Consider the following 20,262-nt stretch of genomic DNA (forward strand, 5'->3'; position numbering starts at 1 on the left):
AGGGGAATTTGTTTTTCTAATGTCACATGAAAATTAACAAGACTTTGAGGAATTTGATATCACTGCATAAACACAAATAATGTAGGATTTTTTTTTTTTTTTCCTTATTGAATTAGGAGCGACAACCCCACCGGTTTTAAAAGCCCATAAAAACCAATAATCTGCAGAATGGTAAATATTTTATATATTACATATATTATATATATATATAATATATATATATATATATATATATATATATATATATATATATATATATATATATATATATATATATATTACATAGCCAATGTAAAGCCTGTTAAAAATATAAGTGTAAAAATGAGAACATTTGCAAACCACAGTTCTAAAAAATAGTCCCGTGGCACCACATGTTTGATTAATGTTGAAGCTGAGAGAAACTAAACCCTCACTTACATTCCCATCACGGTTCAAACTTTGTTTTAATTTTTATTTCACACATGGATTAGTGGCAGAGTGAGGAAAAGTGTCAGTGACTGGAGGGTGGTGAATCTGCCTCATATCAGCCCTTGCTCCATTCTCTATATATAACTATAGCAAAATAACAATTAGCCAATCCTAGAGAAGGCTATATCTGTCGCTCACTGCTTCTTCTTTCACTGAAAAAGGTCAACCCAGTCACAGCTGCAGCTGAAACCTAAAGCGACGGCACAGGAGAGAGATAAAGGCGGTGAGAGAATGGGAAATGGAGCCGACTTAAAAGAAAAGCGAGACATAAGAGAGGAAACGAGAAGATGCAGCAACAAAAAACTTGGAGAGATGACAAGTCAGTAAAGAAAAGGGATGTTGCTTCATATAAATGATGCTTTATAAATTTCTCAGTCATGGGAAGGGATTAAAGCATGGGCCGGCAAAGAAGTATACTGCAGTCAAGCTGTTCGCATGGAAAAAAAAAAGTGAAAATAATACTGTTCAATGAAGACGCAACAGTCATATTTGATCATATTACACCAATATAAGCGTTATGGTCGATGAAGCATGGACAGTGAGAGGGAGACAAAATTAGAGAGAAAGTACAGAAAATGGAGAAAGATAAGAAAACATCAGAGGGACAAAAGAAAGATGGAAAAAAAACAGGCAGGATTCAGTTAGTCATACCAGGGAGACTAAGGACAAACGGAAAGAAACAGGGAGGGAAAGTAATGCAGTCTACATGTAGATAAATTGTGTATAGCAATGTGCATAAGAGTCACATGTCCAGTTTTATCCCCTATTCTGTGCATTGGCACGTGAGTCAGCCATATTTTGTCCCTGCAGTATCACAGCACAGCCTGACATACATCAAAACTGTGTGTGAAGGTCCAGAGCAGTCAGAGCCACTGTTGTCTGTTAGGTCACACCTTGATGTCCACACAGCTGACGCACTCACAAGATAGAGTTTTTTAGTAAATAGTTTAATTTAAACCTTGTGTTTAGTCCAGCAGATCAACTGCTATTGCTGATGTAATTCTCAATCAAGACTTTCTAAAATATATGTGTTCTTGCAGTTTTGTTGGGTTTATCCACCCTGTGGTGTCGGCAAAAAAGATAAGAGGCAACAGAGATGGGTATAGAAGATCGAAGTATGCTGGAAACAGTAAACAGGGTTTGGTAACAGGGACACATAAGAGAGAAAGGGAAAGAAAGAAGAAGGAATGAAGGAGAGGGGGGATGAGAGGACAGAAGAGGAAAAGACAGGACTGGATGAAAACCACTAAATAAGTCCCAGTGTGATCAAAGAGTTACCTTGACATCAAGAGGAGGCCTTGCCAGCATCCCCGTTGATGCAAGAAACGCACACAGACACTTTGAAATATTAGAATATGTGAGGCTAAGAAGCTTCATCTTATATTTGGCCCAGTGATAACTGATAGACACAGTGGAGGGAGGCACATTTCTGAAAGAATACATTTCAGTCTTTTAACAGCTTTGTCTAATAGCTTCACTTTGATTTAAAACCAGGAAATTATGGGTTAAAATATTATTACCTAAAACTCAGTCTAACCTTAAAACAATGTAAGCTGAACAATGACTGTTTTATTTGCCAGAAAACACAAACAACTATTATAAAGTGAGAAACTCGATATGACTCAGTTGTTATCTGAATAATTTAACCTATAGAGACTGCTTCTCTCCCAATGGGAAACTAAAGATACTATACATACAGTAATAGTATAAATAAAGAAGGTAGGGAATAAACCAGAGGCATATGCTGGGATGATTATGCTGCTCATTTCTCAGAAAGTTCATACAAACTGGCTTCAGAGCCCCTCATCTGAACATGACATCAGACAGCACACTTTATAACAATTTGCTGGGCATTCTGCCTGCAAGCTCTATGTTCAGTGTTCATTATGCAGCTATTTCTGTCCACAGAGCACTGTGTCATCCAATTTCATGTCTAACTTTCTCGTCGTTGGGATAATCAGCATCCAAACAACAGCAATGTAAGAGGATGATCAAATAACAAAATGCTCTCGGCCACTTCGAGGTCACGGTTCCAAAGTTTTTAGACTCTTTTTAGTCAAACTATTTATCAGTCTGTTTATCTGCATGTCTCTTCATCCAACACCCCAATGCAGAGTCCTCTATCTAACCCTTCTCATAATCAGATAAGTGTAATGCTGAATTAGCTTCTTTTGGTTGGCCACTGAGGCTATGTGTGTGCATTCAGCGTCCGGTTTCAACTAATGTGTCTGTGTCAGCACGTGCTGCAAAATAAATTCTGTTTACAGGAGATTCACACCTGTTAGGAACAGATCAGTCTGCCTACAACATGCACAGAGCCACACAGGTTTTCACACATCAAGAATACATGCATACACACACACACACACACACACACACGCAGACATGCCGTTGCTGCAGGCCTTGGCTGGCTGTCCATCGAGTTCACCTTTACAAATGTATTCCATCAGCAAAATCAGCTTGCCACAATTAACATAACCATGTTAATTATGATAATCATCAACACAGCACAGTGTCTGTAAATACACACTCAGACCTGTGTGTGCTTATGTGTGTGTGTGGAGAGCTAAGTGGAGATAAATTATGAAGGCTAGAGAGTGCAGGAAGGATGAATATGACAGAGACTGATTGCTTCAACTTGACAGCTGATGAATATAAAAAGTTTGTTAATTAAAGTTGTTGATTAACCAAAAGTAGGCCTCAGGATTTGGTGGCTTTTTATTGCTGATTTAGTACATTATGTAACTTCAATGATTTAAACAGAGAAATTAAAGAGATTTAAGTAAAAAAAAAGAAAAAAAAGAAAATGAGGTGTGAAAAATGACAGGGTGAAGCCAGTATGAATGACCACTTCACTGGTGGTTCAACAGAGAAAAAATGAACTTACACACACACACACACACGTGCTCACACCGCACAGAGTTAATTATTATACTGAATAATGAGAAGCAAACGACTCATTAAATCTCTCCTTGACCCGCACATAGAAACTCGCCTCTCTTCCTCCCTGTCTTTGTTTCCTCCTCACTGACTCCACTGTTCTTCACACAAGCTTGTCAAACCAGAAGCCTTTTCAACTGTGAATTATTAATTGGTGTTTAAGAAGACCCCAAAATTCTCGCTGAACCCAATCCGACTAATTGAGAACCAAAATGACGGCAGGATGGTTTAAGAACAAGGGGAAAAAAAGACAAAAGAATCCAAAAATTCATAATTGAGATTAACTTTCTTGTTGACCTTCATCCCTCGTCTCCTTCACTGCCTCCCAGCATCTCTTCTCGATGAAAGTCTACTAAGCAGAATTGCAGTTAAAATTGGCCATAAAAAAAGAAATAAAAGACAGAACCTAACGACCTTGCTTTTCTGTTTTTCATGTGACTGGTGTCATGAGACCGGGAACCACCTGACTGCACCCAACGACTGTCACAGAAAACAAATTACACAGGATTACACAGATCTACACATATACACATTACACACAGCACACCTAACACCTGCAAAATCACATTTGCAATACATGTGCTTCCACACACAGGCTGCATTTTCTGCATGAGGGAACTCAGGTGCACTCACACAGGCACGCGCACACACACACACACACACACACTGAGCCCTGATCAATATCATTTTCTATTTGGAGAAATCAATTTTCATTGTAGTTGAATTGATATCCCTCTCCAAACTGTATTCTGATCATCAATACTGAAATCTATTGAATCACTCATTAATCTTGAATTAACATCGATCCAGGCTCTACTGTTATTGCAATTACACGGCGGCCTCGTCGCCTGGCAGTAAATCTGCCCAGCCGACGCTCTGCGCTCACACGCAGGGCAGAAAAGGTCACCCAAAACCAAGGAGCACGAGTCAGCTGCTTCTACACGGCAAACTGATGGTGCTTTAATACCAACACCTTTCATCTGCAGCAGGCAGCTTTGTGTTCCCACACAGAGCCGTTTGATTGGTCCAAGTGCTGCTCTCATTTTTTGAAGTATTTATTCCATTGCAGCTTCCTGTCTCCAAGACCATATGACTTCAATGTGACTTTGCTTATCACATAAAGCAAGCATTTAATGTTCATGAATCACATTGCAAATTGTTTTTTTTTCCATCCAACTAATTAAATACTTTTGTTTAACAGTTTACTGACTTCAGCTTGGTATGTCATTAATTTATTGTCCTCTATTTGTGGTTACAGAAACTTGAATCATTCCTAACCACAAAAATAGAAAAAAGCAGTGTGTGCACTGCATCTTTTGCACAGTAATTTCAAGATTTCAAGTCCTTGGCATGTGGAACACTGGACGACTAATTGAAACCACATGAGGGGGGGGGGGGGGCTTACAAAAGTGCAAGCTTGAGGCCAAGGAAACTAAAGCCATTACTGACAGGGAGCTATGTCAACAACACTGAACCACCTGTGTCGTCTCAGTCTCTCTCACATGTAAAAAAAAACAGAAAATCATTTCCCCACCCCATGAAATGCAGACAAATCAGCCACTGACTTTTTTTCCTCCGGGGGAGAAGTAAGATTAGAGGTCAAAAACACTAATTAGTGACTGTCATTTAATCTGGTTGAGACTGAGGATTAGAGTTATGATCCCATTGCCCTGCCATAGAAAATTATAAATCAGTGGAACATCTACCTGGCTTCCCATTATACTGTCTTAACAGATGAAGATGGAACTGAAAAAAAGGCCTAAATGGACTGACATTAAGGTTGTGTCACATTTACCCTCCTTTCTATCTGGGCCTGCGGACCCCAAGATGGAAGGAAAACAAAATAAAGAACTAGGAGGGCAGAACTCAGTTCCCCTTTAAAGACCCCCCTCCCCTCCTCTTCCTTCTTTCTGGGAGGTAACGTGAATGTGAAGGTAACAGAAACCAGTCACAGTGGACATACTTATCCAGACACACTATGTGCATGTGTGTGTGTGTGTGTGAGAAAGAGAGAGAGTTTAGGGTGTGCAGATTGAATCCTGTGTCCCTGAGGAGCATAACTACCTCTCCGTCTCTCTGACTGGCCCTCTGAGAGGGAAAGATTGGTAAGAATTAGAAAGAAAATGCAGAAAGAAGGAAAACAAGTAGAGCAGAGCTACAGCACAGCCCAACAGCTCCCTCTGTTGTCACCTAGAAATGGTACTGCTCACGTCCTCCTCTTCTTCTCCCTATTTCATTCCGGCTGCTTTTTCTGTGACATCTCCCTTTCTTTCTCTTTTTATCCTCTCTTCTCTCCTTTAAAATTCAAATGACAATGACTGAACTTATTAGAATGAGCCTAAATTAATAAAAACATATTGATAATAGTGTAATAAAATAGTCCATCTTGTTCCCAGTAGTGGTTTTTAAAACCTTTAGCTAAGGATGCTTGAGATTCAGTCCTATTTCAAAAAGGTGGACAGGTCAACCCTTTTCTTGGCTCTGAAATCTTAAAAAAATTCTATCAATGTCTGGCTTCAGCTGTTAACCTGGGCTTAACTAACCCTAGCAAACAGATCTGGGGAATCTGTGGTATTATGGACATTTTTATTATTAAAAAATGGCCACAACGTGATCCTCAGAGTCCAGATTTACTTTAATAGAACAGCCTTTTTAAATTCTTGAGTTTTTTAAACAATCCTAAAAGAATAAAGATCCATGGTTACTTGCGTTTTTTTGCTTCATAAGCAACTAAATCATGACACATGGGCTGTTGCCAGCTTCTGAAACAGCTCTCACGAAACCCAACAAATCTGATGACATTTTTGTGTCATTTTCTGTGTGATTTCTTGGCTGAACATCAGTGAACAATCTGATACCTCATCCACCCCTTTCATCTGTCATCCAAGCCAGGTTTCTGTGTACAGCTCACCCTAAATAGCTCAAAGATGTACTGGTGCAAGAATACCAGTGTGTCTGTCTTGCCTTGAAAGTACACGATTGCTTTCGCAGACATTAAACCCACACTTTCGCTGGAATCGTTCATTCCTCAGATAGCTAACTGAAGACACTGCAAGTCTCATTTTAGCTTAGACAGCAGTGGCTCTCATAAGAGAAAGAGACCAAACAGTGCTGATAGAAGTCACGCTGCCCTCCTCTCCTCTGCCTCCTTACAGCCTGATAGGAGTCACGCTCTTTTCGTCTTAGCTCTGATCTTCTGATCGTCTGTCCCCGTTGTTTCCCCCTCTCCTCTTTTCACCTCATCTTCTCTGCAGACCACCTCTTCCCCTCATTTCCCATCCTGCTTCTGTTTTCAGGTCCAGGTCTTCCTTCACACACTGACCTGTTGTGACTTAACATTTGGTGGAAGAGGAATTGATCAGGAACTTCAACAGATTGTGTGTGTGTGTGTGTTTTTGTAAATGCTATTTAAATAGAAAATACCCAAATATGGAAAGCTCTGATGTTGAGTTTGTGTGTAGACAGTTAAAACTAGAAAAAACAGGGACATTCTTCTCTTCTGAAGTGGCCACTGAACCACAATGTCAACTCAGACACAAAGAAAAGGGGGAATTCTGCTTTTCTTCTCCACAATTTGTTGGCAAAGTGCAAAATATCCAACCAAGCTCTGTCTGAAAAGCAACCACATAACAAGAAAACGTGGGAGGAAAGCCACAACACTGCTAACTAGAGTTCAAAAAGCTTTTCATCTCTTCGAACATGACACAAGAACTCATAAAGCTTATTTTCCATCTCTCCTAAACTGGAACTACTACTTCTAAAGGCTCCATTTTATGCACCAACTGTTGATTTTGGAAAAGGTATTAGAATGAACAGCTTTGCAAAACCAGCCAGGCCCCAGCTGGTGAGAACACCTCGGTCGAATAAAATACAACAGCAGCAAATGATTTTCTCAATGGCTCCCTCAAGACCCAGAAAGTCAGGGAGAGTCAGGCTGAAGAGGAGGGGGAGAGGAAGAGGTGGTGAAACGCTAAAGGGTGAGTAAAGGTAGAGAGCAGAGACATTTCATAAAGCAACAGTGTGGGAGACAGAAGGACAGAGAGCTGGAGAGTGAGAGGGGAGATTTTAGCCTGCTTGAGAGCAGAAATCTTTAGCTGTGCCATGAATACCAAAGAGTACACAGCACCAACAGTCAGCCTCGCTCCCCCACTGAAAACGCAGCGGAATTGCAGATGTCCAAATTATACAGCGATAGTTCCCTCACTCCCAGCTGCTCCATCCATCCACTATTATTCATATCAGAGCAAAACAGTGCGGACACACTTCCATTGGATTTTGGTATATCTGTGGGATAGTTTTAAAAAGATGATCTAATGTGCTCTACATGGAGGGTCGGAAACCAGACGGACCTAAATGAATGTGGAATGAGCCTGAGTGAAGCTCCGGTCGGCACGACACCGGGCAGGTGATGAGAGCAACGAGTAGCTGAAGGATTCAGGACTGAATTTTGAACCGGATGGACTCTTTGGGGAGTTTTAACATAATTATAATTCCAGACATTAATTATTAATCTTGCATAACCGTGTGAGTAATGAAAATTCCGAAAATAAATCGAAACAGTAATAATAACCTCGTATGGATTAAACAGGGGATGGGAAGTAAAGGTTAAACACTTTTGGGGGTGGTTGGAGATGTATTTGTCGCACTTTTGCCTACACACATCAGGCCTGATAGAAAAGTTGTGCGTCGCTGGAGCCGCCGGGAAGAAACCAGACAGCAAAAGGGTTCAGTGAGTGTGGATAGACGCACACGTATGGATTGCAAACGCGGTCAGTCATACAAAATATGCGCAAATATGTGCCACACACTGCACTAGAAAGCAGACGAAAAATACAGACTGTGTCCAATCAAAACCACAGAAAATCTAACCGTCACCGGAGGACTGAAGAAAGTCTGCACTGTTAGCAGCCAACGGCTCTGCAGGCTGTCACCAGCGTCAATGCGCAAAGGCATCGTGGGGTTCTAGTGATTAATCCATATTAATCAGACACAACGAAGTCCCGAGTCTTTCTCAATGAAAGACATGTATAATGTAATGTTTGTGTGACAACACGGTTTAATCCAGAGTCTAATCTGATCCCCAGCTTCCCGGGAGCCAAAACATTTTACTTGCTTGCCATTTTAATGCGCTCAAAGCCTCAACAGACGTTAAAAACACGAGAAAACGAGGAGGCAGATACAAAACAAGTAAGGAAATAGTTAAACGTGAATGTGTTGATTATAAAAAAAACGAAAAATTTCAGTGCTGAAACTCAAACCTTTTCCTACCTTGGAAGTGAGATTCCGTGCGCAGACCCCTTCTCCAACGAAATGTCCCCAAAACATACAGCCCAGAAGAAAATGGTCACTTTTCTCAGGAAGTATTGCTTCTTTTACCAGATGTCCAACACATCCACTGAATGAAAGCCCAGTGTGGATTTGTTATGTCTTTTTCTGCTTGTGTGCGCTTGGAAAAGAAGGGATTAAAAAGAAATTTAAAGCAGAATCAAGTTGCTTCCCACTGGAGTGCAGAGTCAAAAAGCACCAAACCAACCAGGCAGATTTTAATTTGAATAGCCTACAAAAGAGGTGGAAAAAATAAGAAAAAAAAAAGAAAAAGAAAAGAAAAGAAAAGAAACAAGACTGAGCAGCCGTGTGTCTTAATAAGATCCCGAAACTGGAGAGATGCGGAGGTGGTGTTGGTGAGAGGGAAGTGGGTATTGGAGGAAGAAAAGATGGGAAATCACCGTAGCATCCCTCCCTCCTTCGGGTGTCTAATCCGATACCGTCAGCGCCGTTTATCCGTCCTCCCTCCAAGAGCCTCAGAAGCGTTGTGAGAGAAAGTGAGCGGGTGCGCAACGACAGCAGCCAGAGAGTGAGGGAGGGAGGGAGGAAGAGAGCGTCGTCCCTGCCGATGGAGGGCGTTGGAAACTAGAGTAACCCTCCCTCTCCTCGTAATCTCGCTATATATTTTGGCTTTTTTAGTGATCATATATTCAATCAGGAAACATTAAATCTGCATCTTTAATAAAGATACAGAGATCATCATTTTACATCTAATTACGATGATTTATTATTTTTTATTTTTGTAATTTTTTTACATGAAAAGATTTATTTAGAGTTTTAACAAATGTCTTTGCAAAAAGCCCTTATGATAAGGAAGATATCTAATGGAGGTCGAAGCTTTTTCTTTCTTTCCTTTTGTCGTAACACCCTTTTCAGATTCAGACTGAGGCAGCAGCGCCAGAAGGCCCACAGGAGGGTGAATGAATGCAACAGTTGCTCATCTCTCATTGGCTGAGAGCAGCTTCCAACTGCTGTCCGAGCACAAGTAGAGTCTCATTTACAGCCAATGAGAAGAACGGAGGGGCGTGAATTAAAACTTTTATTCCTGAGTAGATGGTTTAGAAGACCCATTTAAAGTATCTACCAAGAAGTGAACAAAGACAGACACACACACAGAGAGAGAGAGAGAGCATTAACATCATTGTTTCAATCAGGTACTGTCAGTAAATAACTATCAGATGTTGGCTAAAAAGCTTTCTGAGTGATTCTTTAAAACATCCATGTGATATGGATTATGAGTTCCATACCAAGTGCCATCACAGTTTTACTTTTTATAGTAAACTGTTCTTTTGAAGATTTCCCTTTGGGATGAAGGAAGCCTGCATACTTTGGTTCTTGAATAGCTGACTGATATTTGTGAATGGTGTTGTGCAGATGCTCCAGTAACTGCTCTCAAAATCATGACAATATCACCTCTGGGATCATGTATCAGTGCAGTCTACATTTCTTTGTTGTCTCAACTTGCTCTTCAGCTTATCAGTAATTTGTAAAGGTTTTAACACAGCAAACACTCACTAGATACTCCATAACATAGAACTTGCACATGGAAGAAAACCATGTCAAACATTCCAAATGCAAATATAAATGATTAAGAATACATGGCTATGTTATCGTACTATAAAATGATGGGGCTCATATTGTGGGTGGTGCTTTTGTTGGCGCCACCTATGGGCTTAAAGTTAATTAAGGTTAAAAACCATCAGATTTTAATACTAGAACACATGTTTTTGTGCAACTGTCATCTCCATGGGCGCCATTTCACATGCAGTTGATCTCACAACCACAAGAGGTCCCATTTTTTTTTTTTTTTTTTTAAATATATATAATCATAAGCAGTAATTTTCTGCACAAACAAACAACCGATGGGGTTGTTTGTGGAAGGAGGACTGTCTTTAAACTTGGAAAAATAAATCACATTATGTCAAATTATGTCATGCGGCCAAAATTAGAGGATATGCTGAGACTGTGGGAACCAGTGGCTTTTCTCAGCCCCTGAGAAATCCTGAATATGTTGAAGTCTTTGGCATCACTGAGTTTCGTTACAGAGTAAGAGCCACTTTTAAACAGCATTGTTTCTCCCTGTAAAATCCTTGGTGCAACACAAACTGTAACTTATTGAAATATTCCAGGAAACTTCTTTTCTATAGAGGCTATGTCTGGACTGGATTACAAGTGGCTCCAATTTTTGGGTAGTAATGGCAGAAGTCGGAGCGACAATAGGGGCTTTCATTCAGATGGCAACAGTGAATGATAGTGTATATTTTTATTATAGCATTCAGGCTATTATTGCAATGGATGTAAAATTACGTAATTGGATTAAAATAAAGGGTGGGTTGTCAGATGTAATTATGGGGAATTTTTGGCCAGAATGAATGAACCTCTAGACAACTGCAGTCTTTTTGCTCACAGTTTCTATATTGCAGGGTGTCTAGTTCACAGACAGATTTAAATTGGCCTCAATAAATAAGTCAGTCTTTTCATTAAAATACGTAATGCATACTGACTTCTAGTCTTTAAGTCTATTCAATGCAAAAGACGGCAAGTGTAAGGAGTTTAAGGATTTTTCAAAACCTATATGCACACTCACCTTTCTCATTATGACTAAAAAATTGTTTTATCTTTAGCTTTTTTTTTTAAAGTTAAGTTTAAAGCCTTTTCTTTTGCATTTTCCTCTTATTTCTTTTTCTGTAATTAAATATACACAATGTGTTTATGCATTGCAGATATTTTGTATGTTCTAATTCATTTCGACTCCATTGTTAACTAGCAAATTGCACATTTAAGTGCTCGATGCATATTAGAAAGCATCCCAACTTTTCTGGTAGTGGGGTTTGTAGGTCATGAAGAACATCTGAAACAAAGCTGTGCACTGCTTGTAAGTAGAATAATACTGTGTGTGTGGTGGCCACAATGAAAGGCTGCAGTCTCATGCTGTAGTCATTCAGCTGAGCCAGCACTTTAGAGAGGTCTGGAGTCGAAAGATGAGTCTGTTGTTGTACATGCTGACCCACAAACCCTAAACAGTAAGGGAATATTTGAAGTGAGCTTGGACACCCACAGAAAACATGCACACACACACCCATACACACATAAATACATGCATAAAAGGACTTACTGAAAATAACGGACACATGAGCTAAAAATCAATGGAAGCATAAAGAAATATTGCGAGAGGGAGCAAAATAAAAGAGGAAGTGTGACACATTGAGAGAAAGCTATTTTCCTCTTTTCACCTTGATGATGTCACTGCTTAGTGCTAAACACCTCAAAGGGCAGGAACACACACTGCTTCTTCTTGACAGCTGTGTTTGATTGTCAGAGGAAGCATATATCAGTAGAGATGGTGAATGTTTTTATTTGTTTCACTGCAGATGTTCACGTGTTACTCTGCATAATTGTGTGGCAAGAACATACAGAATTAAATTTGATATGTCTGCAGATGAGTATTTCACTACTTTTTCCTTGTATATTTAGGCCACAGTTCATCTCACTGCTTAGACAGGAGAGAAAGCAACACACAGAGCTTGCTTAAAAATGATGCTTCAGTGCGCCATGATAACTGAATAGTATTTGCATTTAGGAGGTGAAAATGGGTTAATTTTTCAAACAAGTTGCCATTAATTCACTGAAATGTGCATATATTTGGTTTAGAAAAGCTATTTTACATAAAATGTTAATGTCTAAAATGGTCTTGTTTGTGCTTTTAAACTGAACTGCCAGCTATTCTGAAGCTACTGAACAGCTTCGTAAGTATTTGTAACCTATTGGGACTGGGGGCAGGGGGATCACTAATTGGAATTTAATTGATGTATTTTTGCCACATTCAATTTAGTAACCGAGCTATGGATTTATTTCATTTATTTATTTCAGTTAGCTTGTTGGTTTTGAAAAAATGGTAAACAGACTCTTGTCGCCTTGTTGGCCATTAGATACACTTTAAGAACAAGCCGTATATAGACAGACAGACACAGATAGATATTTATATAATATCATATTGTACTGCATTATATCATATTGTATAGCATCATATCATATGCTATTTTTCATCCCCAACTTCCTCAACAGCATATTTGCATTACTTCACCATCAGCCTTGCTCACCACCTCTGCAATTTGCACCAAATGAAACCCATCGAGTGAGAAAACGGAGGTGTTATTTTCACAGTTTGTGTTGTTAAGAAGAACTTGGTAGTGCTTCCTCTTGTTAAAGGTGATCTTAAAAGATTCAGATCTTAAAAGATTGAAAAGGCATGTTCCCTGTTTGGAAAGTGAGCTTAAATGATCTCCGTCCTCATTCCTGGATTTTCTTATAAAGTGGAAGCTGTTGTAAAATTCTCCTATATCATCTGAGTTTGAACAATCATTTTCTGATCTGTTCTCCTTTGATTTTATTGTAAACACTTTAGCCAGAAACTAACTTCAGTGTACAGATGACATTTTCAGGATAATATACCACTTTAACCTTTAAGGCTTTGATGTGTAATTCAGCCAATTCATCTTAAACCAAAGCACACACTCATATCTCTGTCTTGATTCTCATGTTTTGGTTATGTATACTAAGGTCGTCTGAGTGATTACACAGGGATTATGGACTGGGCCTTTTAGGCCACAGTTGTTTGTTTTAACTTGAGCCTGAAGGATACCAGGAGCTTTAAGGGGATAGAAGGAGTGAGGCATATGTTTCATTTTATTCATTTAACCTGTGTCTCAGATTTCCTCTTCCCTTCTTCTTATGCCCCATCATACTTCACATTTTACCATTCATTTGTTTTTTCTTTTGTGTGTGTGTGTGTGTGTGTGTGTGTGTTTTATACCTCTGTCTCCTCCTGTCCCTCCCCTGTTGGGTTCACTTAATGGAGGCCTGCAGTGACCAATCAGCAGCCTGGGACTTTCACAGTTTGCAATAATTGAATTTGGCCTGTTGGCACGGTAACTGAGCCGGGAAAATTGAGGAAGCTGGGACCATCTTAAAGGGACAGCGGATGGAGGAGGGATAGTGTTCAGTCCTTAAATAAACAAAGAAATACAAGAAACTGTAGACATTTGAGACGTTTTTGGAGTAAAGAGATTCATCTGTGTCTTTTTTACTAACTTTATTTCTCTTCAGCATCATACTGCAACAACGCTGTGTCTAATTATGAAAAAATAAAAAGATTTGAAGAAACCCAAACTAGCTGGAGATATACTGTAGAAATGAAGCTTTCATCTTAACGGGAGCAAATCTGGGTGACAAAGAATTACTGAGGCAAAGGGTCAAAGATAGTAATTAAATGGAGAGATCTAGAGATGGAAGGATGCAAACAGAGCGAACAGAGAGCAGCCTTGTGTACGAGTTGGCAGTGAGGAGCAGAGCTGCATAGCAATCACTTGTTTGCTATGCTTTAATCAGCCAGACAACGCTAAACATTAGCTCTCCTCCTACACTCTAGACTCATTTAATCAGCGCTCTAACTTGTTGCATCAGTCTCTTTTTTTATGAATATACAGTGTCTGCAGCCAAGAAGGGCATGAAAAATAGAAGCTAAAGAAGTAAAGAGTGAAAAGGCACTTTTGACTTATACACTCCTTTATTAAAACATGTCCACCAATGGAAAAGTCCTGTGGTAGAAATGATCGGAGAGGACTGGGGTCTTGTTTTGTGGCGATGGAGATGCAGTAAACATGGCAGGGGGGGTGGTGGTGGGGAGGGGATTGTGACTTTGAAGCCAAGTAGAGAAAGAAAACAACTAAATCAAATGAGAGGAGATGTCTCAAGGAAGTACCAATTTAATTACCGTTATGCTAATAAAACACTGCTTCTGACTTGAAATATAGTTAACTCATAATGTTAATTAGAAGTGTTAAAGGTGCACTTTAAACAGTTACATTATTGGCATGTTATTAAATAATTGTCTTTATTATTTATTTATTTATTTTTGGCCAAACTTATGACGTTATTGGCTGTTATTACACTATTGGTTGCTACTCACACCAAAGCCCTTCCAACCTAATGCAGCCTTTTCAGCCTTTAAAGCTTTAAAAATGTTTTGTCTGAGTCTCTGTGTGACCTAGTAAAACAGCAAAGGCAATAAAACTCCTCAATAAACACTGTCTGACTAAAACAACATGACTCCTGGTACATTCAGACATAATTAACGCTTTAAAAACATGCAACATTCACAAAATGACAAACACGTGAAAAGGAGCTGCCTGATTAATGAGGCAGAGTGTGTCAGCTCTGTTTACAAAACCCCTCCTATCAAAGATAAGTGTTTATTTGCAAAATTGGGGGAAAACAAAGTAAGATATAAAAACTAGAAATACTTTCTACTGCCCTTCCATCCAGCCCTGAAATTCTCTGGTTTCGATTTTTTTTTGCAGGGTGTGTTCTGCACAGAAAAGAAAGAAAGAATAAAAATTAAATATTAGCTGGATAAGCCTTATATTTGGTTTTGTTTCCTCTGTACCTACTTTCACATTTAAATCTCTTTTCTGTTTTTTCTCTCTCCTCCTTTCTTCTTATCTCCAGCAGCACATCGTGACAGGCTAGACAGTGATGGGAACCAGGTCCATGCCTCAAACAGTGGGAGATATTCTATTCTAAGGCAGATCTAAATATTTTACGGAGAAGAAATTCATCCTAGAGTGTGCTTGTGACGACTAATTATTTAAAATTATGTTGTGTAGAAGCTGCTGACCAGAAGTGACCTTATAAGATTTAGCTGACACCTGAGAGGTATTGAAATATTCAAACTGGACCACACAGCAACACACACAGCAAACAAAGCAGAATAGAAAATTACATTCTCACACTTTCACCACATGGGAGATTAGGCTTCTGACAAAGTATTGATTATTGCCTTTCACAGTTTAAGTATCACAAGAAACACTCCATCTTCTTCATGTCTGCCTTTCTGCTTGCTTTAATTATCACTATTTATCTGTACTTTCCCCTTTACCCCCCCACACAGAAGCATCATGCCCTTCAACATCTTCACCCTTTTTTATTCCAATCACAAAATATTGACCAGAACTGCTGCAGCACGTTGCCGTTAAACAGTAAGTTGGGGACATTTTCATATGTTTCTGCACAAAGATCTCTAACCAAGACCCCCCCCCCCCCCCCCCCCCCCCCCATTTATGAAACATATCTTTCTTCACGATATCCAAGTTGTTTTCATGCTGGTGAGCTTGAGGCATGGGAGCTGAGGCATATTTGCATTTGATTGTCAGTGTCAAGAGGGAATCTAAATGTTTCCTCTTAAAACAGCATGCACATTATTTAGTTTATCTTTATAAGTTTATCCTGAGTTGTTTCAGTTTTATAACAAAAGTAAACTTATTTGAGAGATATCACCTTCCAGCAAGACATCTTTAAAGTAGAAGCCAATGGGGATCCAAAAACAGAGTAGATGCAAATGCTTTTCCAATTCCTGCTGATACTTTTCATGTCACTGGAAAGCAGCTTGGATGGATTTGAACACATGAGAAAACAGATAAAATAAGTAAATCAAAAACAACATTTTCAGTGTGAAGCAGGTACTCGTGTTTCATTAAAATGATGACGCGCCAGTACCTTAAATGGATAAAACAGTTAGAATGATTAGAACTGATTAGAACTAGTGATTAAATATTCCAGAGTGTGTTGCTATACGGTTTGTTTTGAGATTTTGTTTTTGTCCGAGACTTTCTCTCAGCCTGTAGTGAGTTAACTCGTGTGCAACTTTCACACATTGTTTCATTAAATGTGTGTATTGTTTGTGTGTATGTTGCTGATGTGATGCAAAACTAACTTTAGACACGTTTCTTACAATGAAGTCGTATTGTATTGTATCGTATTATATCGTATTGTATCATATTATATCGTATTATATCGTATTATATCTTATTGTATCGTATTGTATCGTATTATATCATATTGTATCATATTATATCGTATTGTATCGTATTATATCGTATTATATCGTATTATATCGTATTGTATCGTATTATATCGTATTGTATCGTATTATATCGTATTGTATCGTATTGTATCGTATTATATCATATTGTATCAAATTGTATCGTACTGTATCTAATCATGTCTTACATATCATATGTATCAGGAGATCTCAACTAGTTCGAGATATGATGTTGCTCATCTGTCAAATGCAATTCAAGTAAATGTTTAAATTAAAATTACAAACATTGAAAATGAACTAGCTTTTATCTTTTATCTGCTCTTGGCAGAGGTGGGCCTAGAAAAAGTTTTGATGGGGCATGACTGGAGAATAGGGTGGCACATGTAAATGAGACTTTAAAATCAAATAAGTAAGTAAATGGAAAATAAAGCAATCACATTCTAGAGGTTGTGATGTCTAAATGACAGTTCTCTTAATTCTCATGAATAGCTTTTCTTTCTCAAAAAAGAAATCAATAACATTTATTAAAAACTAAAAAGTAAATGTATCAAAACTGTTACTGTATCAAATATATGACTGCAAATTTGTTTAGATTAAGACCCCTCTGTCTTTATGGAAGGTTTATTCATTTTTTATCCACTAAATAAAAGCTGCTAAATTCAGATTTTACAGCTTGAATCCCAGCTCTGTGACCTTTCAGCTGTCACTCAACCCCTCTGATCTTTCACTTAGCATGCAGTCTCTCTTTCAGGGAAAGCTGTGCTTCGGTTTTCATTGGAGGCTGCAGTGTTTTGTTTATGTTTGGATTCCAAGGTTATTTCTTTTTAAAACAGCTAAAGTAATTAAAGATTTGATCAATGTTTTGCTGGCTAGTACACAATATGCACCAGCACAATCATTCAGGGGTTTAACTATAATTATTAAACTCAAACTATTGCTTTCTTGTTGGAATAGATGAAATAGAATTGCAGCTAGATTGTTCTGTAATCACAGGGCTTTGTTTAAACGATAGCAAAGACTTTGAAGCATTTTTATCTTGACATCACACTTTTTTCCTTTAACAAAACAATAAAAAAACCAAAAACCTCCAAATATCCCTTTAAACCAGGTTCTCCCGAGGGTGTGTAAACGTGTGAAAGCCCTCTACATTTTCCTTGTGAGTGTGTTATGTTGCTGTCTAATGTGTGAAAACCACTTTTGTTTTCTTTGGATGTGACCCCCTGCTCAGCTCAGGCCAAATAGGACACACACACTTACTCACACAGACACTCCTGTGTTTTTCTTGCATCTCCTCACAGCAAGACTCCTGTCTTCGTCCATCTCCTGTCATTATCTTATCCCTCACCAATGACTGGGTGGTGCGTGACTACATATGTGTGTGAGAGCCTGATAAAGGCAAATTATGAGTAAATACAGTCCCTCTCCCTATTAATGGACTTTTCCTCTTTTTGTTGTCTACTTCTTTATATAGTTTACTTGTAAACACTTGGTTTATATCATTCTACTTTGATGTTTTTTCTTCTCTACAAAAGTTTATTTTACTTGCAGAAGGTGAAGTTGCAGATCACTAACCTTTGAGCTGCCCAGTTCAACCACCACCTACTCTTACTAGCCGCTAAGCCATTACATTGGTGTGTTGCTTTGCTCAGATGTACTTAAATGCTAAATATTGACTTTCCTCAGCCCACATTTTTGCAGACATGGTGTTCTTGTTTCTCTGGCCAAGAATGATTCTTCAAACTGTTTCCTCTGCCACACAAAAACTAATATCTTACAAAGAATCTAACACTACTTACTAGTCCACAGACCACAGAGTCCCAGAAAAAACTTCTGTTATTTAAATAAATCGATTGTCTTTTGTTGTATACATTTACTTTTTCACAGATGCACTGCATGCTTGAAATATTGTTGATATGTTGCAAGAGCTCACATGTCGACAACATTCTCTTCCAACTTCTTGTGAAGATTACCCAACCAGCGCAAACAGCCAAGTAAACAAAACACAGTGACTTAAACACCACATGTTGTCGACAGAGTCCTGCGTCCTCTGTGCTCTGGCCAGATACCACTCTGGATTATTTCTAGCTGTAAAACTGCACCTTCAGTGGAAAATTTTCTGCTGTGAAGTGCTCATGTGGACAGTCAAATAATACTTTACACATGAAACAGCAAATTTTATTTAATGTGGGTTCATCCACCTTACCTGGATTAAAGCCTTATTTCATGTAATTGTGGGTTCATAATCAGTGCTATGAGGTCTAAAAGTTGTCAGTCCAGTATATATTTACCTTTAAGAGGTTATGACAACATGAAAGGATAGCATCACACTAAATCCTGTAGGCAGGTTCTAATTATCACAACAAACTTACAGTATCTGCTGGCTTTAACTGGATTGTGAATGTCAGGTGTGTGGAACGTACACTTCCAGGAAAAAAAGAAAAACAAACCAAAAAAGCAACTTCATTTCTTTTTGTTTGCAAGTTTTGTAAGTTTAAGAAAACCACCACTTGAGGTGTTATGATTGGTAGATGTGTTTCTGTAAAGAAAATGTGAAATATGCATACTTCTGTTGCCTCAACAGCAGTATCAACACTTACAAAATTGGATTGTTAACCAGGTGTTGTGGTCCCATCTGAGGCCTGATTGAGTCAGATGTTAGCAGATGTAGAAGTTTTTATTTGACCGTTGTACAAAGGCCTTTATTCTGGCTTTAAACATGCTACATACTGACAGCATTAAATACAGCTGATGCCTTTTTTGGACTATTTTTTAAATAGAAAACAGTCATTGTGTCACTTGCCCACAGGCTGCTCCAATTTTAAAGGGATGTTTCAATCCTTTTTAAAAGTAAGTTTGTGTGAATTATTTTAAGTAGTTGGTGTCATACAGCAGTCAGAGCAGTCCAAGTTAGAATAATCAGGAAGGAATTCAAACAAGGGAGAAAATATAACACATACTTAGAACATGACCAGCAATCTCAACCAAAACAAACCAAAGATGTTTGATTGTGTTTCAAGCAAAAGTCCTTTTCCCCTCAGTTTTACTAAACATCAAACAGCTATTTACTTTATCAATACATTACCCCAACTGCAGAGGATCTGTGTTACAAAATGGACTGACTTCAATAATGATGTGTTTTATAAAGAAATTTTATTTGAACTTTTCCTAAAAACTGAAAATACTCAATTTGGTTTCGTGCACTAGTGTTTGCATTGCAAACATATCATTAAATGAATTGATGTGGACCCATTTCTGTCTAGTTTAGTCCCCCTGAACGTCCTGCATATCTTCCTGCACTTATGCAGAGATTTCTGTTATTTTGGCTGGCATACAACAGCAGCAGTTTAGGTGAAGATTTAAAAAAAAATGTGATTGTGTCTACACACACAGTTGGCTTTCGAATATCTTTTCATTTTTTTCTTTTCATCATAATTGAACCATTGAATGCCTCTGTGCCAAACTCTTCATAGTACAAAAATGACTTCTTTCAATGCTGCAATGTTGTTTATTATTCGAGAGGATCGCTTTTGTGTCGAGATGGGCTTCTGTGTGGGATACTATTTTGTTACAATCGTCAGCTATGAATCTGAGCGAGTGGCCATGACTTGTGGAGTCCCCCAGGGGTCAGTCCTTGGACCTCTTCTGTTCAA

General features: G+C 38.6%; 1 protein-coding gene across 1 annotated transcript in view; it reads right to left on the minus strand.

Annotated features, from left to right (window-relative positions):
- Positions 1–9,226, minus strand: part of cdh11 (cadherin 11, type 2, OB-cadherin (osteoblast)) — an 83,164-nt gene extending 73,938 nt beyond the window's left edge. Inside the window, exon 1 of the mRNA XM_042010796.1 lies at positions 8,677–9,226. The gene's annotated coding sequence lies outside the window, so the exon portion shown is untranslated. The remainder of the gene's footprint in view (positions 1–8,676) is intronic.
- Between the last annotated feature and the right edge of the window lie 11,036 nt (positions 9,227–20,262).

This window comes from Melanotaenia boesemani, chromosome 16, assembly GCF_017639745.1.
Source record: "Melanotaenia boesemani isolate fMelBoe1 chromosome 16, fMelBoe1.pri, whole genome shotgun sequence".
In the NCBI taxonomy this organism is placed as follows: domain Eukaryota; kingdom Metazoa; phylum Chordata; class Actinopteri; order Atheriniformes; family Melanotaeniidae; genus Melanotaenia; species Melanotaenia boesemani.